The 24,239-nt window shown below is 43.2% G+C and overlaps 1 protein-coding gene across 3 annotated transcripts in view; it reads right to left on the bottom strand.

The window, feature by feature from the left end:
* EPB41L3 (erythrocyte membrane protein band 4.1 like 3) overlaps positions 1-24,239 on the bottom strand; it is a 180,047-nt gene that overhangs the window by 139,226 nt on the left and 16,582 nt on the right. Inside the window, exon 1 of one of the 3 annotated variants that reach the window (XM_003792013.3) lies at positions 9,716-10,078. The exons of 1 other annotated variant lie outside the window; for it this stretch is intronic. The gene's annotated coding sequence lies outside the window, so the exon portion shown is untranslated. Of the gene's footprint in view, positions 1-9,715; positions 10,079-24,239 lie in introns of those variants that run through there. One more of the 3 variants, XM_023514425.1, reaches the window with a different exon arrangement.

A 24,239-nucleotide genomic window follows, 5' to 3' on the forward strand; every position in this document is an offset into this window, starting at 1 on the left:
ATGGCAAGTCCTACGCACTCAGGGCACACCCACTGTGGAGAAAGGACAGAAGCAAACTGCAGGAGTACAGCACCAGGGAAATCGGACACCTCCCTTCCCCAGGGCTTCCCGTCTCTACTCCCCAGTGACCCCACCCATTATCATCTCCGGCATCTTTGCAGTTCCAGAAGGGCTTTCTATCAATTATGCCACTGGGTCTTCATGATCATCTGCAGGACCAAATAGATTTGAGCCAGGAGAGGCCTCAGGCAAGATCCCTTTGAAATCCCAACTCTTAAACGTGAGCATGTAGAAACAACAGGTATTGATGGCAAACCTATAAAATCAGTAAATGTTCAGAGGAACATTTCACTGGAAATTGAGTGGAAAAAAAGATTATGAAGTTTAATTTACTAATACATGCATATTCTATCCATTTCTAAAGATCTTTCCACATATCTTGTCTTAATGAGAAAGCAGTCTCAGAGGTAAGTCCAGAATTGCAACTTTGTAACTGGAGAAAGTGTGAAGATGGCTCAATAACTCAGCCAGCTCTCTGTGCCAACACAGCACCACACTGTCAAAAAGGCTTCAGGCCCTTCAGGCTGAACGGCAATTACAGCTCCCAAGATTGAATTCATTTTTGGATTCTAAGACATGGATGCAATTTAAATACGACATACAGTGACTTTTGTTTTGTGGCCCTTTCTGTGCCTTATATGAATGTGTGTGTCCTTCTTGCATATGAGTATAGGGAAAAAATGCTAATTAACATACGTCACAACATAATCGGACCATTTAACATCCATATTAATATCACGAAACACAGTAGCATCTGTAAAGAAAATAAAGCTTCTAATTGTTTGTTTCATATATATGTTAAGAACTTCAGAGTATTTTGAGAGTATCTGTGAGACCCAAAAAACTCAGTATAATTCTGAACAGCAGAACCACAGTTACTCACAGAAGCATTTCTTCTTTATGGTTACTTTACTCCATTGCCAATCACAAAGAAAGAAAACTCCAACTGACCACATACTAAGAGCTCTGAACTGTCATTGAAGATTCTTAATCCTTCTGACCATTCTGTGACATAACCGCAACATCACTATTTAATAGATAAGAAAACTAATTCTTTATCCTTCTTTCTTAACCTTTTGCATTTTACATAATTTCCTAAGGCCACATAAGTTGTAATGGACCAGCCATCAACGAAATCCCAAGTTCAAGGCCACGGGTCTTTGCTCTGTGCTAAGCATTCTCTCAAACATCTGTATTATTTATTTATAGCATATTATCTTTCTAGATGAAATGTTCATCTAACAATAGCCCATAGGCTGGAGAGTCCTTAAGACACTGTATCTCAAAGTGTGGTCCAGGGACCACTTGCCTCAGAACTCACTAAGTACTTGTTGAACGTACCCTTACAGACCCAACTCCCGACCTAGCAAATGAAAATCTGTGGACAGTTCTCTAGAAACTTCTTTTTAACTCCACAGGTGATTCTGCTGCACAGAAAAATGTGAAAACCACTATTCCTCATTCTTTGCAAACCTCTGCTATTGTTATTTGCAGTTTCATACTTCATAAGGTTCTATATCCTCACTGAAGGTCAACTTTTAGATTATGGAGTTGGTGATGGAATGTCACAAAATTCTACGCCCATCCTGAGGGTCATCTCTGGATACTCACCATTTCTATCACAGGTCCCTAGGGACAAGCAAACCAGGCCCACAACATGTACCAGCTGAAAATGGGGAGACGTTTACTACTTGTTTTCTCATTACATAGGATTCTTAAGGTCTTCCAATATAGATTTCATTTCAACCTTGAGGTAGACACCATTGTCATCATTTCCTAGCTGGTGACACCTTGCCTAGAGAAATGTAAAAACCTACCCAAAGTTAACTAGCTCCAAATTATCAATCTGCATCTGCTCTAACTCATCATATTTTCTTTATTTTACAACTAGCTCTTCCCCATGAATTACTACTGTCTACCTTTCAACAACACAGGGGACAAGCTTCCAAATGTCTTAAGCTGACAAATTAGTCAACCTCTATTTTCCAAGTCCTACAATTATCCCACTAAAAACATACCTCTTAAAGTCAACAAAACTCATCACCACATAGCACAAAATAATGGTATAAAGTACATAAAAATTCATCAAGAAGAATTCTCTATAATGAAACTGCCCCAAACTCCCTACGTCTCTTTGGTGTAACTTTAGATACAAATTACAAAAAAATAAGCACCTCTCAGGCCCAGCCTTAAGCTTGCAGACTCCATGACAGCACAGTCTAGCAGAAGGCTGGTGCACCATTCCAGTTAGCATCACCTTCAGGATGGTAAAGCTGCTTTTATAGGGTGGGGAAAACAAGACTGGGTTCTGTGTGAATTGAAGATCTGTCAAAACCATGAGCTGGAGAGTAACATAACACAACATAACGTTTTGGACAATTTGCATGAAATCTGTGAACTGATTAATATTAGTGTCCACTCTACTGCTGAGGACAAAGGGAGGGAGGGCTGGGAACTGAGGAGGAGACCAAGGGAACCTTAATTTTTTTCATCTCTGGGAACCCAATGCCCTCCATACCTCAACTATCCCAGACTCCAATGTCTTGGCTCTGAAGACATTGGCTGTTGCATCTGCTGCCCCTCGGGGCATGTGGGAAGCATAGGAGATGGTGGGCACTGGGCACATAAGGCTAGACAGGGTCAGCCTTCTATGAAGAGAGGAATTAACACCTGAATTTAAAAATCAGGAACCGTATGTTAAAAGTTGTTTTAGTGTAAAACTAAACATTCACACACAATACTGAGAAACATCTAACCGTCATTAGAGATTTTAATTCTACTTCATGTCCTCTTTCACCCCAAGCCTTCAGACATCTGCGGGGAAAAAGAATGATGAAAAGTATAGGCAGCAAGTGTCAGGAGCTGGAGGGGCTGGATGTCAAGGCTTCAAATCATCATCATGAAGGTAATGACTTCATTAGTACTGCACAGGACCAAAAGAAAATGTTTACCATTTAAAATAATGATGTGGGGTGAGTATAGATTTATATACATGAAAAAGCTTCCCCAGATACACTGTTATATTTTTTGAAGGGTTATAAAGAAGTAATGGAGACAAAAGTCCATCCATGTAAAATGTATCTGTCTATGAATCTGTATATGTGCAAAATAATCAAATTATGAGGGACTTACGATATACCAGGCACTGCGTTCAGTGTTTGCATGTATTATATCACTTAATCCTCATATCCTGGGGACGTGAACATGATACTGATTTTATAAGTGAGTAAAGAGTCTCTAGGACAATGATTTTTCCACTGGTGTTCCACAAGAGAATCTTAGGTGTACCATGACAACTTTAAAGACCATTAACTAAATTATTTTTGAAAGAAGATCTAAGCAAAGTATATTCTTTTTTTACTTTTTCTTTTGATCGACATAAGTGTGCCACAGAAATGTAACTATAGGTTCAAGTGTTCCATGAGATAAAAAGGTTGAGAACACTGCTCTAGGACATTAAGAGACCCATGTCACACAGCCATTACATAGCAAAACCAGGAGCCCACACAGGGCTGCCTGATCCCAAGACCCGCTCTCATAGAACACACAGAGTGGTAGCTTTGGGAGGGTGTTTGTCAAACTTATTAACAGCAACGTTCTCTAGGGAATGAGATTTCTTCTTTTTCTTTTTTAGTATTGTTAGAATATATTTTAAAGTAAGAATGGATTATTTTTAATATACGAAAATAACAAAGGTATTTTAACTGAAGGGATGAGAAGGAAAATCTACCCAACTTCCGTATTTCTCATTGTCTACTTTAAATAGTCCTAAGTAATATTTAATCTCTCCCTAAATACTCCCTTAAACATAAATGGGATGAATACCCAAAATATCAATCATTGAGAAGAAAAACTGTTACATTCAATTTCTGAAAAATTTTGGATTAGTTCATTAACAAAAAGACCATCTGTCTCCAGATTCTTTTTCTTCCAGCTCCTCCTACATTTATCACCAGAACACTTGCTTCTACTCAACCGCTTTCAATGGCTCCCCACTACCTAACCAAGTCTAAAATATTCCTTAGCCTCATACCAAAAACCTTCCACAATCAGGCCCCCCACACACTCTCTGGATCGATCTCCCCTTCTTTCTCAGTGTAAAGGGTACCTTATAGCTAAACGTAAGCCTCTTGACTTCTGAAATGTCTTCTCAATGACTAATCAAGATTCTCTATCAAAATTCAGTCATCTTCCTAGCATCATAATGGAAAAGTCAAAACGGGAAATGGAGATTTCTCAGTAGATTTGGGCCTATAAAAAGATGCACATAAAAAATAAAACTAATACGTAGAATGGACAGTGTAAGTAAACACTAAACATTAAAACTATTTTTTAAAAATTGGCAGAGTAAAGTGACAAACCATATTTCCTAAGACTCCTGACATCACTGATTGTAAAAGATAACACAGCACTCTGCAAATCAAGGTATGACTCGTACGTTTTTAAAAACTGGGATTTTTACTTTCTTCTTAAAGAACTTTTTTAGACTTATTTAGGTATTCAATGCATACATAAAGAAAATATTTTTTAAAAACTGGTCAAGGTATTCCTAAAAGTTCTTACACATTCAAAATCCAACTCCTCCAAACTGCAGACCGACTAAGAGTGACTGTGGTCTATGTTCCTCCACAACAGCATCTTCTGTGGCACCAAGAGCACGGGAACTTAAGTTCTTAAGAGTGCCCCGTCACTGTCTCCACGAGTTTCTTCCAGTCAGTTGACATCCAATCTCCAGATTTTGATACGCACGCACCATCAATGAATTAAGTTGCCAGCTTTTTCTCTGCCACATGGCTGAGAGCCATTGGAGACCTATCCCAATTTCAGAGATGCTAAATGTGAAAAAATAAGGTTTTTTTTTTAGAAATGATCAAATTTGGGGCTTGAATAAAATACACAGAAACTCACTATTCACGACTGTAAACAGTTTGTACAAAAAGGACCAAAGGAGAGAGATCTAACACAGAAAGTAGTTTTTCTCTTTTTAGTGCACTGCCAGGATCAATATCATCTCCCAGCTAATCCCTTTCAGCTTGTGTCCCCCTCTGATCTGATCCCTCTCCTCCTCAGAGTACTCCCTCTACCTCCACGTCCTCCAGGACACCAATTAGAGCTGGCAGGAAGGGAAGCAGATTCCCTGCAGTTCTTCCCTCAAAGAAGCCATTCTTCTTTTCTGCTGGTACCTGCAGAATTCTCTTCTCTGCTATGGCAAAACCTCCAGGACCTACCAAATTTGAGCTATAGACAGAGGCAGCAACCCTGTTAGGAAGATCCTGCCATTAAAAATAATGACTCCAAACATGAGTCCAGTAATTCTCATTTCTAAATAAGGCAGTTGTGCTTTTTAAGCATTCTCAAATTTTTCTTTGTAGTAAAGCATACATCACAAATGGCTTCTTTTTTTATTCAATTTCATAAATATTCACTCAATGGTTTATGTGTTTACACCTGTACTTAGTTTGGGGCTGAAACCCTAAGAGAAGTAACTTCTAATCCTCATCAAACACCCACCCAGCACAACTGCAGAGAAAAATACATACTGACGGCAGGTTAAATGCTGCATCTGTTTTCTAGGTCTAATACAGACTTTGCTGCTTCTCTCGCTGGCTTTCCCTTTGTTTTTAGTTTGTAAGGCAGGGTTATAAGAACAATGTATCAAAACGTCAGCAATCTAAAAATTAAGTTGTCAGCTTTTTCTCTGTACTGCAAATTACAAAAGAATTAGGGGTTGGTGCTACTAGGAGCTTACGATTCTAAAGTGTGCAATTTAACCAATCATTGCAAGGTCTAAAAATGCAGCACCGAAGACATTTCACCCAGTGATCTGCGGTTCTGGCACCTAATTTCAACTCCTCTCCTTGTGCCACTCTTCCCATTTTTCTTCCTTCCTTTTGCTTTAGAAATGTGCTACTGAATAGATACACAGTTAAGAACTGCCCAGAGCTCCTGTATACATAACACACTAACATGAAAAATGACAGTCATCTAAGCAGAGAGATACAGAAAAGACAACATCGGCGGCTATTTTGTGGTCCATTTTTTATGCTCACATCACATTAAATTCAAAACGTGAAATGTACTTTATAGTCTCAGAGTTTCAGTCTCTTATAATTTATTCAACACTTATTTGGGTGAAACATGTCTCTGATCATCTCTACATCAGAATTCTAAATTAGGATTAAAATGCAAAATTATAAAATAATTAGCAAATAAAACAATTAAATGGAAATCAATTAGCCCAAACCACTGCAGATATCTTCATTTCTGAAATCTCTACCTTTTTCCATTCTTTCCGATTGCCAACTGCAATTACATCACATAAAAATGAATGTGATTACCTCCCAAATAAATAAACTATACCATTATAGAGACCATATACTAATAATTTAAACCAAGAATGTAGCAAGAATGCTACTTTAGAACAAAGAGTAAGAAACAAATGGTCTCAAACCAAAAATATACATATAGACTCATTACCCTTGTTCTTTAGGTAATTTTTTTAAACAGCCCCCTCTGAAAATTATAATACTTCTGTGTATAAAAGGAACATTTAATAATTTTTACTATTTCACAAAAAGCCTCTTTTTCCTCGCTCTTGGAGACACATTCTCTCCCCTGCAGTTTTATATATTCATTTCTACCTTCCAGTTCCCCAAACCATACCTTGTGGTGCAGTGCAACTTGAGGAAGGGGAGTCTCATTCATTGATCAAGCAAAGCCAGCCCAGAGGCTTCAGACAGCCTGGTTTTGCCTGCCCCACCCTGTTTCCCTTGAGCCATAGTGATGTCACAACATCAGGCAGGGCAATGACTTCACTGCTCCAGTCCTTGCTTCTAAGCACATAATTCTTTACAGCCGAGACAAATCAAATGACACCAGAACAATCCAGGGGCCCAAGTGCCTGATGAATTCCCAACAAATTAGAAGCAACTAGCCTTTTGAAAAAAACTCGATGCATCACTAAGGAGCTCTCTAAATGAAGTGGTGCTAAAGAGAAGTTTGATTCAGGAGTTTCAATGGTGCGTCTATATTCCATAATAAGGCTGACATTGAAAGAGGAAAACTGTCATGGGGTACTTGGAAGAGACTATGAAAATTAAAGACGAGCAGGGTAGACCACACGAGAACATTCTCTCTTCATTACAGTCCAATTCTTACAGAAAGGAAGCATTTATTTTTCAATCTATTCTAGCAGTTCTATTTTTCTGGCCAGGATGAGAATTCTAATTTGGGATTTCTTCTTAAAAGAACTAACTTAAATGTATAATCTACATGGAAGAGAACTGTCCAGCAAGAGCCTGCCACACTGCATCCAATGCACCATCTAGTACACTCAGCAAAGATCACCAAGATGATAACATCACCATCATCTGTCTCCCCACAGGACAGTGGCCTCTCTTCCACCTACAGGACCTCTTAGCACATTTGACTCACCAATTTTTTTTAAAAAAAAACCAAAAGGAAAAATGCAACCGAACAAAGAAAAAAAAAAAAAAAAACTTTGATCTTGTATTTCTACCTAACTCAAAGCTGGCAAAAACTCAAACACTATACAAGAATTGATAAAAACTGCTTTTAGTCTAGATCACATTCCCGCAGAAGGAATGACTTAAAAACCTAAGTCGTTCACTGACACACTGACCTTTGGCCTACAGTTGCTGAACCCTAAAAACACCTAAAAGGGGTTTTCGATTTAAAGCGGCTTTTCTTCCTGATATTGAACATGTTCTGTTTTGCAAAAATTATTTGTCTACCGAGCATTAACTAAAGTCTGTGCAGTAACTTCTGCAGCAGACATTTTGCTTTTCTGAAGTTCCACTTCTTCAGTTCAGAATTTATTTCCTCTCACAATAGTTTTGTCGCTCCAGCTTACGTTTTAAAAGTTTGACACCAAAATTAACATGCACTATTGTTGAAAACCCTCTCTGAGCCAAGGTAAAAATCACTTCTGAGTCTCCAGAGTTCACTCAAACTGGATGAGCTCTTCTCCTAACACGGCTTTTCTGCTCCATTTATGTAACTGGTACTGCATCTATGGCTCCCAGATATGAGGGAGGTCAGTCTTTTTCTTTTCCTTGAGACTTTAAAAACCAGTGTAAAACTCAGGAAGAATGTTTTTAGCAGTTGGGGTTATGCTACAGTTAATGCCAAGTTAATGCTACAGGACGAACTTTAGCACAACTGGCCGCCTCAGCGAGCCTAGAATGACCCCCTCTCCTCCCCAAAGGGAAAGTCATGACATCTGTAAAAGCGATTCCACAAGACTAATGTGAAAAAGCTGAAACAACTTAAACACGTCATGGAAGCCCTGCACTCGCAGGACTGCGTGGTCCTCCCAGGATCACCCAGCCCAGCCTCCACAAGTAATTAATACCACATGTTCCCTTATCGTTCTATTTGTTCTAAAGCAATCTCTCACTAACTTCGACACGGGGCTGCAAAGAAAGGGGAGAACCCCTTGAAAAACTTCAGAACGGTAAATATAGAAAGAAAAAAAGCAAAGAACGCTCCCACTGCAAAGGACCACAGTTTAAATTTACCAGATAACCACACCCACCGCATTGCAGAAGCCATGAACTTGGCGGCCGGGGTGTGAGGAGAGGAACGGGAAAAAGTAGGGCGAGATTGGAGGGGAAACCCGAGAAAGCCAGCCCCCGCGGCAGAGGCTAAGGAACGCCGCCGGGAACTGGCGGAGACCCCAACTCCAGCGGTCTGAAGCCCCGGCCGCCCCACCCCCATCGCTGCAGAACTGCCTTCGCAGGCACCTCCCGAGGCGACTCGCAGCCCCGCGGGCGCCAGGTGAGCAGCGCCGCGCCGGCCCCCGGGCCCCACAGGCCAGCCTTGGTGCCCCCGGCCTGCTGCGCAGGGGAGCCGGCGAGGGGCCCCGCAGGTGCCCAGACCCCGGGCAACCTCGTGCGAACGCTCCCTGCTCCTACCCCGCAGCCGACCCGGGGACGCTGCCCCACTTCGGGGCAGGAAAGCAAGTTATGTAAAAGCGACCGGCCCGGCTGCAGAGAGGGGATGCTTTGTGCCCAGCGCACCTCACCCGCCCGGCGCCGCGCCGCGCCCGCTCGCGCCGGCACCCGGGACGAGCCCGCAGCCGCGGCGCGCTGGGCGCAGGGCCCCTCCCGCGGCCGGCCACCCGCCCCGGGCGGCGCCGCAGTGTCGCCCCGCGCCCCCCGCACCTCCCTGCGCGGAGGGGGCCAGCCCGCGCCGCTCGCTCGCTCTAGACCCTAACCCGAGGGATAACTCAAAACATGGCGCCCCGAGCAGGGGATTTACGCAAATTGGCACATAAGGGACGCGGGGACCGAGTCGCCCCGGTCGGCCGGGGCTCCAGGGAGGCCCCCAGGCCGGAGGCCGGGGCTCAGGCTCCGCGCGCCGGCCCAGGGGACGCTGCAGGGCGGCGGGCGCGGGGCGCGGGCTCTGCTCCGCCGGGGGTCCGGGCGAGCGAGGGAGCGAGCAGGAGGTCGGGCGGGGACCCGGGCTGCGCAGGGCTGGGGGCCCCGCGATCGGGCGACCGCGCGGCGCCGGAGCACGCGTCAGCCGCACAGCCCCGAGCGCCTCGCCCCGGCCTCGGGTTCTTCCTCCGCACCCTGGAAACCGGAGGAGACCCCCCCTTGGCATCCCCCCACTCCGGAGGCTGAAAAGTTACCTGGGATCGGTGGGGAGCCGGGCGCGCCGCGGCGTGGGGACCAGGCTCGCGTCCTCGTCGGCTGTGCGCAGGAGACTCGGGCGTGGGGAGGAAGCCGCAGCCCAGGGCTGCTCGCCGCGGCTCCCCCCGCCCCGCTTTGCAGGAGACACGGAGGCTCCGCGGAGCTGCGGCGCGGCCCACGCCCAGAGACGGTGCGGAGCGAGCCAACCTCGTCCGACTTCCCTCCCTGCCGCGGGGGAGGGGGCCACCGCAGCACTTCAGGACAGTTACATGCGAACAGCCTCCAACGTCCTGGAGCAGGGTCTGGCTCCGGGGCACGCCTGGAGACAGCTGCCAATAGCCTTAGCCCTCAGATTTCCACTTCACACTACTGCTGGGCCCCTCTGTCCCCACTCCGCTCCCAGACTTCCCCTGTGAGAAAGGAGGGAGGGGGTGCTCCTGACCTTCAGGTGAGTTATTTATTGGCTTAGGGACTGCAGTATTTTTTTTTCCTTTTAAAACCTTCAAATTGGCTGCAGTCTTACACAGATGTGTAAAGAAATGCTAAGTTAATAGAGAAGACCTGAATTAAAGGTTGATAAAGGAGGTTGCCCCAGCAACCCAGCCACTCCCTCCTCCCCACGGTCTATAAAGCTTTCCACTGAAATAGCTGTTCTCCCCACGGTAGGTGAAAGAATTCCTGGTCGTTTCACATCTAAGTACTAACCAAGTAACCAAGGCATATTTATGTTAAAATTATTTTTACAATTTTTGTGTATATTTAAGGCATACGACATGTGTCACGAGACACATACACACTTACAGCACTATGGGTACTCTAACGGAACAAATTAACATATCCACCAGCTCAGAGTTGCTCATACTCCCCCAGTTCCCCACCTGTGGCAGAGCAGCTAAAATCGACTCATTTAGCAACATCTTGAATACAATATACTATCATTAACTATAGTCCTTAAATACAAAATAATTTGAGGCCCTCTACAAATCATCTGGCCTCCCCTCTAGGAGCTCAAGGGCTCATAATGAGAGGGAAACAGAATTACAAAAATACTGTGTTTACTTAAGGGTGCCAAAGTCAGAATAAATGCCTCTGGTAGAGATTAGTGTGCCAGATCTGTGAGTGAGGCCTCGGGACTTGGCTGGGGTTTCTAAAGTAGGGGAAGCTTGAATAGAAGAGGGGATGGGGAGTTCGGCCTGGCCAAACTGCAACAAACAAAATAGCCCGGTGTTGTGGCAGGAGCCTGTAGTTCCAGCTACTTGGGAGGCTGAGGCGAGAGAATCTCCCAAGCCCAGGAGTTGGAGGTTGCTGTGAGCTGTGATGCTACAGTACTCTACTGAGGGTGATAAACTGAGACTCTGTCTCGCAAAAAAGAAAAAAAGAAAAGAGGGGGTGGAATCTGATTACCTTGGCTGGAGAGGAAGGATTTTTGTCAGCTTGAATGGGAGAGGAAGTTGGAAAATTATGATTTCTGTGTTGCTATGGAGCTTATGGGCCTGTATTTCATAAAAGGTGTTCAGCTTTAGGAAATTTTGAGCAAGAAAGTTTGACAAGTTATGTTTTAAGAACAATAATCTGATGGTTCTGCAAAGACTAGAAAGGATGGGCAGATACCAGGTTGCTGATAGGAGACCAAGGCACTGGGGCAGGTGCCAGAGGTGATGAAGATCTGAATCATCTTTCAGGTGACAGTTCAGATATAGGGTATGTGTAGAGATTACCCGTATTAACTTCTTGTCAGGAAATCTCTGACACAGTGTTAGAAGAATGCACACACATCAGATCTGGCGGGGGGCGTAAATGCGGCATGGAAGGTCTGGGAATGCAGAAAGGAATCGTCTGCCTTTGTTGTATGTACACTTTTCAGGCGCTCTCCTTTGCAAGTGGACTTGAACAAATTGTATTGTTTACAGCAAACACTAATTCGGCATTATCATTCGAGACACAGCTGGTGCCATATTTTCATTCATTGTATTACAGTATTTTTGGTATTTTTTTTAATTGACAGCAGACTGTTTCCCTTATGACTCATGAATCTTAATCTTTGTGGTGATGCAAATCAGCAATAGTGTTTGGAATAACTATTTTTCTCATAAAAATGTAAGAATACTAAGTATTGCTTTTGAAAAGTTAGAAATACCTAGCTAGTTATAATAGTCCACGAATTCAAAATACTGGAGTAAAAACTATACTGCCACATAGTTTAATAGTAAATCCGGGAGGCAATTACTATGGAACCCTCTGGGCTTAACCCAGGCTCTCCTCTATTTTTCTGTTTTCTATTTTTCCTATCACAGATACAAAGAAAAAGAAATGACGAACACAGAAGCCATGAGCAGTGCGTCGCTCCCTCAGTAACTTGCCTAACTTGCCAGTATCTCAGTAATAACACACTCTGGGTTCTATCTAGTTAATCTCCTGCAGCAGCTATTAGTCATCTCTGTCTCCCCACAGTGTCTCACTGGGTACACTGCAAGACAACCACACAGCATTTTGCTAAATGAATAAGTGGACATGCGGCAATGAACTTAGCTGTCACTTTACCTCGCGGGTTCAGCTTCCCCATGTATAAAAATAAGAGATGTCCAAAATGCCTTACGGTTCAACAATATTAGGGTCCTATAAAATTAAAAGACATATCACCTCTTCATACTTATCGACTAAAAGTAATAATGATGAACCTACTGTTTAGCTCTCACCAGGAAATGAAATAATGAGCTCTTCCACAAGGAAAGGAGAAAGAAAGAAGGAAGTAAAATAGAGGGCAAGGCGGTGACACGATTACGTTGGATTTGCTTTCCTTCTTAGGAGACTGACTTCCTTTCTTCCACTAGCGCAAATAAAGCCACCTAAAGTCCCAAAGAAGTCTTTATTCTTGTTGGGGCTAAAACCCCTGATGGTGCTGTTTCCATAAGTCACAGAAAAGTAGTAGTTCTTGCGTCCAGGAGATGCCTTTTGCAGAGTCCCAACATTAGTGCAGAGCTGACCTTAGAACTCGCTTCTTAAGATTCACAGTGCTATATGGAGTATTATAAAAATACTGACATCTATGAAGAATAGAAAGAGATTCCATGACTCCAGCCTTGGTCTTAGGAAGCCCACCTGGTCTCCACCGCCTTACCTAGGCTTACACTACAATACTAATCTTATTTATGGCCTTCCTGAAATTGCTCTGCTGCGTATAAAATACAACCCTGAAGGCCAACACAGACGTTGGCCAGAGTTCCAGAATTCTAGCCGGGGTGCAGCTTGTTTCACATAAGATATGTGTAAATTCATTTCAACCGGAAGAGACAGGATCGCCCCATGAACCGCCATCTAACCACAGGTGTCAGAATATGGACTCATTGGTACTCACTGGTATTCTGCTACCTGAACAGCAAGGTTACCCCGAACCTGGTAGCCAAGGCAAAGAGAATTTACAGACTATATAGACAGCCATAGTGTCAGCCTCGCAGACAAGAGAAAGAAATGATAGAGGACTAGTACGGTGAACTCATCTGAACTTTACAAGCATGAGGAATATTAACTCTTGACCAACCCTACAAATGCTACTCCAATAGGCACATATGCTGATTTGTCCTCATTTAGCCAACCTAAGCTGCTGTCTTAGTAAAATGTTAACACTTGTGGTAACTAATTGAGGCTTACTATATGCTCAGAATAATGTCAGGCACCTGAATTGCATATCGAGCCCTTGAAATCAGGATATAAAGCCACAGTGTTACTGGGGACCATAAGTAAGAAGAATATGGGGGTGAATGCATAATTCAAAAGCAACAAGCTTATTCTTCTGAAATACACATTTGTTGGAGAGTTTCTAGGTTCCAAGAATAGCTTTACGTTTACAGCTCATTAAGGCTTCCAGATGCTCTCTACATTTCGGGTTTGTATACATCACTGCAGTGGTCTGTACACAGGCAAAGCACAGATGCAAAATGAAATCAAACTGGTAAGTACAAATGTAGCACAAAAATGTGTACAAATCAGAGGAAGCAGGTTTAGGCACACTGACACACCATTTAAAGAATTATTCCTATTCACCAGAAGTCCTCATTTGCCTCCTTTCTCTTTGTCCTCTTGTAAAAATAATGCTACAAAAGTGAGCCAGTACATAAAGGTGGGCAGGTTCATTGTATTGAAACATACCTTTATTATTTTGTTTACTTTCTGTATTTCCAATAAAATTTAGAAACGTTTCAGCACTTTTAAATAGTATAATTTTCCAGTATAGAATTACAACAGTTATTCTCATAATCAATTTAAATGCTCAATAATTCTACTCCTTTCCCCTTAAGGAAAGGAATCCCAGTACAAATGTTTTCTACTGGAGGATTTTATATATAATATAAGGAATGAAAGGTGAAATAGGAATGGTAAAATATAAGGAATGAAAGTTGTTACTAAGCAACATTAGTAAATTCAGCCCTCAATCAGATGATGGCTATTGAGTTATGCCAAGAAATTTAACATTTTAATCACTTTTCCCCTAAAGACAAAATAATATCAGTAAGCCTCTCAGTCTTCTGTAAAGTTGTAAATAATCCTCATTAGCCATTATATTTCATTCCAGAAGCTACTGACATGAATTAACTAAGGGAGAAAAAAATTGGATAGTAGGACACATCCAGCAGTCTGGCTTATTAACTTGTCGAAGCTTTCTCCAGGTGTATGTCTCTCTAGGAAAACAAGCAATGGTTAACTTCATAAACTAACGAACTGACAGCAGGAACTGCTGGGGGGGGCGGGGGGAAGTCAGCTTTACTTCTTGATTTTTCTTCCCCCCCCCCCGGTTTAGCAGTCTCACTGACATGAATACTTCAACATTGTGGGTACAACCTGAAAATGTGATTCCACTGTAGTGCACAGCTTCCAGAATGCTCTGGGGGATCAATGAACAACATATGGAATATCTGTGTTTCTTGAAATGAAATTAATAGGTCAAGGCCATTTGAAATAAAGCCTTGGCTTTTGACTTTCTCCTGTGCAAGATGTTTATTAGGGATTTGTAGGAATATCCAAGGCTGACTCATTTGTAAATAATGCAAATCTGAGGATACTAGAATTTTCAAACTAGGTAGGTTGTGAATAGTTTTGTAAGGTTTATGGTTCCGTGTTAATGATAAATATTAAAAAGCAACAGAAGTACAGCATTCACACCATTTATATCAAAATCACTGGAGTGCAAATTGCTGGGGTCTAGCCCCAACTAGACAAATCCGAAGACCTGGGAGGGGGGTTTAAAGAGCAGGCATTTTTAACGAATTTCCCGGATAATTATAATCACAATAAATGTTGGGAGCCACTGGTCTAGGTGTCCAGGCTATAACAGCAGTCTCACAGATGACTTCTGTATTTTGCCCTGTATAAGGCACACCTTTTTTGCCCAAATTTTTGAGGGAAAAATAAGGATACGCAATACCCATGGGTAGAACTAATTTTGTGACTATATAAATGTTTTTAATTCTTTTATTTATGCTTATGTGTTAAAAGTGTAACTCTAGAAAGCAATAATGATATCCGTATGCAAAATAATGCCCTGGAATACAGTCATCGGTTTTGTTGAGCTTACCAAAAACTTGCATTTTTGACCAACAAAAAGCGAAATATTTCGCTTCATATAGCTTAAGTGGGAGCTACCGATCTAGCAGATATTTTTATAAAATCCTTTCATAATACAAAAGCAAGTACCTAAATATAAACAAATAAAATTTTGAATTAAAAAATTAAAATGAAAGATTTATTTCCTGAAAGTTTGGGCCCAAAACATGGGTGTGCATTGTACACAGCAAAATATGGTGCAGATACTCAGTCAGATGTTTCGTAGAAGTTGGAACATAGAGTTGGAAGAGTAGACAGCCTCACCCAGACATGTAGGTAAGTTGAACTGAAGAGCCCTATACTGCAATAGACAGTTTACAATTTGCAAGAGTTATTGCTTGGATCCTGAGGTTGTATGCATCAGTTTGTAACAGCAGTTCATTAGCAGTAAGTATAGTAATAAATAACAATGAAAGATTGTTCTGTTCCCAACTCCAGCAATAATTGGATTAGATGCCTATTTATTGAAGATTGCAATAACACCACAGCTCTGACCTTAATTCCCAAGTAGACAAAACATCTGTACAATGTTGCCAAGGGATGTCTTATTAAAATGGGAAATTGAAGATTAATTGCTGGCAGTTTTGGTTAAGCTTGAGACTGACTATCTTAAACTCAGCAAATAGAGTTTAAATACCTTTTGGTATTACACAGGTGGGCAAACAGGCACTCTCTGGACTGATTACTAAAAACCAGTGAATCAAATTAAATAAATTGACCAGTGGCTACATCTTTCTGCTTGTAAGCACAACATGAGAAATTTTGTTTTGAAAAACAATATCTTTAATATGCTGTTAATTTTATTGTATGAGTCTTGCATTTTTCATATCTATTTATAAGGCTATTTTGGTTTAATAGTTGATGAGACTTACCAGCAAGGAAAATTCAAATCTCATTTTATGTCTATATGTATTTAAAACAACATGATAGGGAGTTATGAATTTGAAATATTTACTTTCATCAAAGTCATGGTAAGGGATAAGACTTCAGCTCAAACGACTGTCATTCCAATATGGGCCAGACTATTTTATGAGCAGTGTGTTCTATAGTTAGAATGGTCAAGGAGATACCAGATGACATGTCCATAATGCCACAGAAGAGATTCCTCTATCAGGAGGGCACTTGGGCAAGATCATCTATGAAATCCTATGCAACTGTGAGATGACGTTGTTTTCCAAATGTTCACCTCTCAGGAAGCAGGGCTTGCCCCCTGTTTGATACTGTTGGGGGTAGCAATTCAAGGGGTGACTTCATGAAGATACACTCATGCATATATTCATGTGGTTTTCGAGTACCCTGTACCCTACAAAACCTCTCTATTATAAGTTGAGATTACTTTGTTATTTCTTCAGTGTTTTTTCTTCATAAATCTCATAAGTTTCTACCACCTCTCCCCTCCCACATATGTCTTCCCCAATCCATCAACTCTAATCTCTCATCAGACCTTTCCTTACTTCTGAGGCAAGATCTACTTGATTAAGTAGTTGGACATGATACTGTTTTTTGGATTAAGGCATACATATTCTAAATGAAAAAACCATTAAAATTTTATCAGAATTTTTCCTGGGTGTCCCAGTACCCATCCTCAAATTATTCCATCTTGAATAGGCATACGCTGACCATATTACATCCTCATAAATATCATTCTGGCTTGATGGACAGAGCACTAGATAATATCCTAGAAACATTATGTGGCCTTGAGCAAATTTCTTCATCTCTTGTTTTACTAGAATAGATTGACAGTTCTTGACATGGCTATTAGAAGAGTCATTTGGGGGGCACTTTTTAGAAATAGCCACTGCAGTGAAGGGTGCTAGGTACATGTGGGCTTATTAGAAAGTTCTCTCTACTTTGTGTACATTCAAAAGATTTCATAATTAAAAGTTTAAATTAAAAAATAATTTTGGCTCGGCGCCTATAGCTCAACCGGCTAAGGCGCCAGCCACGTACACCTAAGGTGGCGGGTTCGAATCCCCAGCCCGGACCCGCCAAACAACAATGACGGCTGCAACCAAAAAATGGCCGGGCGTTGTGGCGGGCGCCTGTGGTCCCAGCTACTTGGGAGGTGGAGGCAGGAGACTCGCTTGAGCCCAGGAGTTGGAGGTTGCTGTGAGCGTGATGCCATGGCACTCTACCCAGGGGGACAGCTTGAGGCTCTGTCTCAAAAAAAAAAAAAAATAATAATAATTTTAATAATCCTAGCATTCTGGAAGGCTGAGGTGGGTGAATCTCTTGAACTCAGGAGTTCAAGACCAGCCTGAGTAAGAGTGAGACCTCATCTCTACTAAAAATGGAAAAACTAGCCAGGCATCATGGTGGGTGCCTCTAGTCCTCAGCTACTGAGGCAAGAGGATCGCTTGAGCTCAAGAGTTTGAGGTTGCTTGTGAGCTATGATGCCACAGTACTCTACTCAGGATGATAGAGTGAGACTCTGTCTCAAAATAATAATAATAATTTTAAAATACTGATGCTTGCATTATGTGGGGCACAGGCATCTGTATCTTTCAATGTTCCCAAAATGATTTTTATGTGTAGGCAGAAGTAAGAGACAGGTACAAGAAGACTAAAATACACAGTTAAACTGTTAAGAATTCCTCCAAAGAAGGATGCCATAAAGTAAATATTAATAGCAAGCAGTTATGTCTTTTTTAAAAAATCACCTGAGTATTTACAGCCGCCCGCTGGATTATACACACATGTGCCCATTCTCTGTGAAGTGAGTTAATTCTGGCTTGGCAGTGCCTGCCATCAGATTTGTTGATACTCACACTCTTGGGGAAACCTATTACTGCAGCTGGCTGTCCAATTCATAGTAATGTGTCGATAAAATGCTGGCATATTTCACAACAGGCATAAAGAACTCATAACACCAAATAATTACGAGTAAATTTCAACAACTCTTCAAATGCTCAAAGCAACAGCAACAAAAAAATCATTCATGGTTTTATTCCAAGTTTCTCTATGATATGCAGAAAATACACATGAGCACTTAAGATTATCTCAGATGATGAATAATAGAAGGTTCTAGGATGTACTTTTTTTTTTTTAACTCTCGGGCTCAAGCAACCCTTTTGCCTCAGTGTTCCAAGTAGCACCCGAGTGGGACTACAGGGACCCACCACCACGCCTGCCTAGTTTTAGAGACAGTCTCACTCTTGCTCAGACTGGTTTTGAACTCCTGAGCTCAAGCAATCCACCCGCCTTGGCCTCCCAGAGTGGTGGGGTTCCAGATATGAGCCACAGCGCCTGGCCCCAGCATGTACTTTTTGATGAAACAGATAAAACCACTTGAAAAAGCTGAGGAGCCTGTGGGAAGTATGAATGGGATCTAGTGCTTTTCCCGCAGGTGTGTTCAGGCATTGGGGGTGCTGTATGATACTTCCGGGTATCTGGCCCTGGGATCACTGTTTTCAGTAAGAACCACAACTTACTGAGCTAAAAGTTGTTTTGTGTGAGGAACTGTTTTGCAAACTATTGTTCTATAAGAATAACTTATTTCAATATAACAAGACCCTTGTGAGATAGATTCTATTATAATCCTTATTTTACAAAAGGGATCATGAGGCAGAAACAGGTTCACCAGGTACCCACGGTTACCCAGCTTTGGTAGCTCGAGCCAGGGTACAAACTCTGGCCGTCTGACTCAGGAGTAGACCTACAAGGCAGGTCTAACTAGCCAATGAAACAAATACAAACATACATATATATTTGGCTAACACTTATGAAATAACCCATGTTCAACTGATTTTTGACTTTCAAAAACAGTACATTACAATAATATGCTATAATGGGATAACATGTATTAGCCACAAATGAAAGGGAAGCAGAGTTAAGGAGAGGCTATTTCCACTACTGTGGACGCGTTTTGTTTTTGTTTTTGTTTTTTTTGAGGCGGAGCCTCAAGCTGTCCCCCTGGGTAGAGTGCTATGGCATCACAGCTCACAGCAACCTCCAACTACTGGGCTCAAGCGAGTCTCCTGCCTCAGCCTCCCAAGTAGCTGGGACTACAGGCACCCGCCACAACGCCTGGCCATTTTTTGGTTGCAGCCATCATTGTTGTTTGGCAAGCCCAGGCTGGGGATTCGAACCCACCACCTTAGGTGTATGTGGCTGGCGCCTTAGCCGCTTGAGCCACAGGCGTCGAGCCTGTGGACGCATTTTCTAAATGGTCACTAATAAAGAATGTTAAGGTTGATTATAGTCTAAGGCTGCAGTGCCCCACTCCTGAGGCACGTACTGGTACAGGTCCAGGGCCTGTTAGGGACTGGACAGCCCCACAGGAAGCCAGGGGGTGGTGAATGAACAAGGCTTCATCTGTGTTTCCAGCCGCTCCCCATCCCTCCTGTCACCACCAGAGCTCTGCCTCCTGTCACTTGAGGGGCAGCTTTAGATTCTCACAGGAGCTCCAACCCTACTGTAAACCTCACACGTGAGGGTCCAGGCTGCACACTCCTTACGAGTCTCTAATGCCTGATGATCTGAGCTGGAGATGTAATGTGCTTGAATCATCCCCAAACCACCCTGCCCCCATTTATGGAAAAACTCTCTTCCAGGAAACCAGTTTCTGGTGCCAAAAAGATTAGGGACCACTGGTGTAAGAAGCTACTGAAAGAAGGTAAGGCAAGTGCTAATAAAATTATTATTAGCTTGTAATACCTACTATGTGCCACACACTGTTTTAAGAGCTTCCTGTGTTTGTTATGCCTTTGTTCCTCACAATTCTGTGCAGTAGGAACTATAATTATCCACATTTTACCAGCGACAAAACTGAGGCAACTGAGATGGGAAGGAGCTCAGGTCAGGTTCCACACTTAGTAAGTCAGGGAACCAGACAATTTTATTTTAGACTCTGTTTCTTACCTTGATGCTAAGTTGCCCCTACACAGGCACATGCATTCTCTTAGAATTCCCTCTATAGAAAGGGGAATATTAACTTCCAAAAAGCTGTGCCACAAATGGGATCCTCACAGATATATATCTATTTGACCAAGAAGAGTATTCTAATATAATTAAGAGTTTGAGAAAAAGGCCCAAGGAGAAGAAGGCTTTAATCCTCAATAAATCCTGCTAGCTCCACCTTCAGAATAGATGAAAAACAGGCCAATTCTCATCACACTATCTCTGGCCTTCTAGGGCAAGCTCTGACCTCTTGTCTGGGTTCCTGCAACACCTCCACACTGTCTGCTGGCACCCCTGAAACCCTTATTCATTCTCCAAACAGAAGATATGAGCCTAGAAAAACACAAGCTGGATCACATCACTTATTTGCTCAAGGCACCCCCAAAGCCTCTAGAACCTCCATTATCCACTTTTATTCTAGGCAACGCAACAGTTCCGACCACATCAACCAACCAAGCTCCCTGTCCCACGTGTGCCACTCTGGCCTCCTTGCGATGTGTCACAGTCTTGACACAGGCTTTTGTATCAGCTGTTTGATGTGCAAATGCTTTCACCTAACGTAAGTCTTTGCTCACACATACCTTACCGTGTACTCCTTAAGTATATGGACGAAAATTGTGACCACATGCCTACATGCTTGTCTTACTCCACACCTCCCCAAATGCCGCTGGGGCTATTTGTTCACACAAGGACAAAAGAAAATGTGACAGGACCCAAGTAGAGCTCTCTTCAGTCCTATGCACAAACAATGGGAATGACCACCGCAGTGGAAAATGTCAGATCATCTGAAGCAGAAGTGTCCAGGCCAGTATTATTTTTCATATCAGAGGTTGCCATGGTGACATTTATTATAGTAGATTGAACCATGATCAAGCAGTGAATATATTTCAGGGGCTACCGGAGGGAAAGGAGTTGCAATCCACCCTTCATCCTCAGAAATCACTTTCATCCCACTTGCTCCCACGAAATGGCTCACTTCTGCTGATTGCACTTGGCATGCCCACAAAAGATGAATTTTAGATTCTATCATTCAGGCTTGAAGCCAATGCACGTCTTTCCATCTGACCTGCACTAAGGTTTTATTCAGTGACTCATGGTGCCTTTCAAACATCACCAATCATCCCTTCATCTGTCTTCTGGTCCCCAGTCTCTTCCTCTATCAGGGCACCCAAGTCCTCGGGCCCGTCCCCCCCTGTCCTCTGGAGGGGACATCCATGCATATCGACCATTGCCTGCTTAATGCAAACCATCATACTTTTAGTAAATGTCAGGAGACTGTTGGGACAGACACAGCTTAACCACTCCACTCCTAGCTTGTAAGCTCTTACTCATATTTGTATTTCTTAGCACAAGTAGCATGGTATATTAACCCAAAAAGAAACTGAAAAACATCCTAAAGGCAAGTACTAGAGAGCTAGTGAGGGACACCACCAATCCCCAGGCATGCTAGTTAGAAGCCCAGGTGTCTCCCAGACGCCGTACTCTCCCCAAGCCCTGTGTCAGAGCCATGGCCAAGTCCTCTTCCTTTCACCTTAAATGTTCTTCTAGCTCAGTCTGCATCTCTCCCTCACTGCACTCTGTCCTCCATGGTCTTTTCTCGTCTCTTCTCAGGTCTCTACTCCAGTTTCTCCCGACATGAGTAAGCACTCGAGACACAAAGGTGATGCTGTCACCTCTGTCTGGATCGCCCCATCCCACTGATCTCACGGTGAAGCCAGCGCTCTCTCCTGTTCCCAGCACTCCCTTCCAGGAGTCCAGGCACCTTTCCATTCCTCTCTTTCAGCTTTGCTAACTAGGTCACACGTGCTCATGAAGGCCCCAAGGGCCACCATCTCTCTGCTCCTACTGAAGCATTTGTGACTGTTTCATGAACCACTGTCTCCCCTTAGAAGATCTCAAGTTTTAATTGGGCTGCCTCCACTCACCACTGTGTCCCCGGCCTGTATTCCACCTGGCAGGTAGGGAACACTCAATGGCTATTCAGGATAAGTAGATGCCGAGGGCTGTCATTGGCAATAGCACAGTACCTAAGGGTCAGGTTTCAGCCTGCCCAGGTGGTAGCCAAAGGCTTGCAATTTCTGCTGGCCACAAAGGAAGAACAGACAGATAGAAAATCAGCAAGGTTTTTCAGATCTTAGACAGTGAAATGAGGCTCGTAATGGACAGGAACATTAATCCGTATCCTTTGCAAAGACAGACCCAGCAGGGGACACGCCTGAGCTGCTGACGCCACGCCGTCTTCCCAGAACCCAAACCTTGCCATTTTCCCAGAGGTGCCACTGCCCTAGTCGGGACATTGGCCTGGACCGGCTGCTGCTAAAGAGGGAAAACGACGTGACGTGACGAGCCTTCAGCCCAGAGGACATGCCTCAGGACTTCCATCCATCCTGACTCACATTTGCCGCCTGTGTGCCAGTGATTAATCTTGGGGGGAAGCTTAGAGGGCAGAAAAATAAGCAACATTTGTACTGCGATCTTGACAGACCGAGGGACACTGGGACAGACAATGCGTTTCTCTGTCGCCTGTGGACTGTGCGGGCTTCTGAGCAGGAGGCGTGGTGACCAGGACCTGCCTCCACCTGCTCCTCCCTCAGCAGCGCTCTGACCCTGGGTGGGTGGACTGCATCGCCTCATCCGCTTTGATCTGCTTTCTCATTTTTAAACTGAGTGACTAAACCTGCTTCAAGGACCACTGAGAGGATTAAATGAGATAATTCACGTAAAAAGCACTTAGCCATAAAGGCTCGTGGCCCCCAGTAATACTGTTCCGCCCCTCTCTCTCCGCCAGGGCAGCCAGTCAGCCCGAGGGCTCCCTCTGTCCTCTCTCTTCAGTGGACACTGAAAAAACAGACTCTCGGACGAGGGACTAGAGAACCTGCTTGCTTGATAAAGTGAAGGAGGTCCTTGAACCCTCGGGAGGAGTGCTGAGCTCATAAATCCATTTCCTAGAGGAGCCAGGAGCCCCGAAGAGCTGGTCCACAGTGACCGCTGACCTCGTTATGCTGTCTGAACCAAAGGAGTAAGGGCAGGAAATGAGATAACAAGTGTGTGTGTGTGTGTGGTGAGACAGGGTCTCTCTGTCACCCTGCCTAGAGTGCAGTGGCATCATCATAGTTCACTGCAGCCTCAGATTCCTAGGCTCAAGCAATCCTCCACATCAGCCTCCCAAAGTGCTGGGATTACAGGCTGAGCCACTGCATCCAGCCCACATTTTCAAATAAGCATGTAAAAACATATCAACATGTGTGCTTTTCGTAATATATTTCTTTTCCTCCAGTATTCATAATTCAAAATTTGTTTTTAATTTTTTTCTTTTTTGGAGACAAAGTCTCACTCTGTTGCCCTGGGTAGAATGCCATGGCATCATCATAGCTCACAGCAATCTCAAACTCCTGGGCTCAAGTGATCCTCTTGCCTCAGCCTCCTGAGTAGCTGAGACCACAGGTGCCCATCACAACATTCTGCAAATTTTTTTTCTATTTTTAGTAGAGACAGGGTCTCACTCCTGCTCAGGCTGGTCTTGAACTCCTGAGCTCAGGCAGTCCACCAGCCTTGGCCTTTCAGAATGCTAGGATTACAGGCTTGAACCACCAGGCCTAGCCTGCTCAACGCATTTTGAAAGCACTAATTTGAGAGGTTCTTTTAAGAGCACATGCCTCATTATTTGGGATCACTTCAAAAACTGCAAATACTCATGTGGTTGAGGATGAATTGTTTTTTTGAAGAAGCCAAAATGATCTAGTTCATGGCTAATGAATAAGGGATCAAGTGGGGTCAGACCCATAGGGCATCAAAAAAATAAACAAACAAAATTAAACAAAACAAACCCTGAGTTTTAACTATAAATAAACTCAACTAAATTCTTAGAATAGTTTAATGTGCTAGTTTGGAAGGGAGTTTAAAGAGCAGCTCCAAAAAGATTTTGTGAAATAGGGCCATTGCCAAAGACAACAGCAACTATCATTTAATGAGCACTTACTACGTGCCAAGCCCTCTGTAAGCATGTTACATACATTCAGTCACTTA

The sequence above is a fragment of the Otolemur garnettii genome, unplaced genomic scaffold (genome assembly GCF_000181295.1).
Source record: "Otolemur garnettii isolate 467f Iridium unplaced genomic scaffold, OtoGar3 scaffold00053, whole genome shotgun sequence".
In the NCBI taxonomy this organism is placed as follows: domain Eukaryota; kingdom Metazoa; phylum Chordata; class Mammalia; order Primates; family Galagidae; genus Otolemur; species Otolemur garnettii.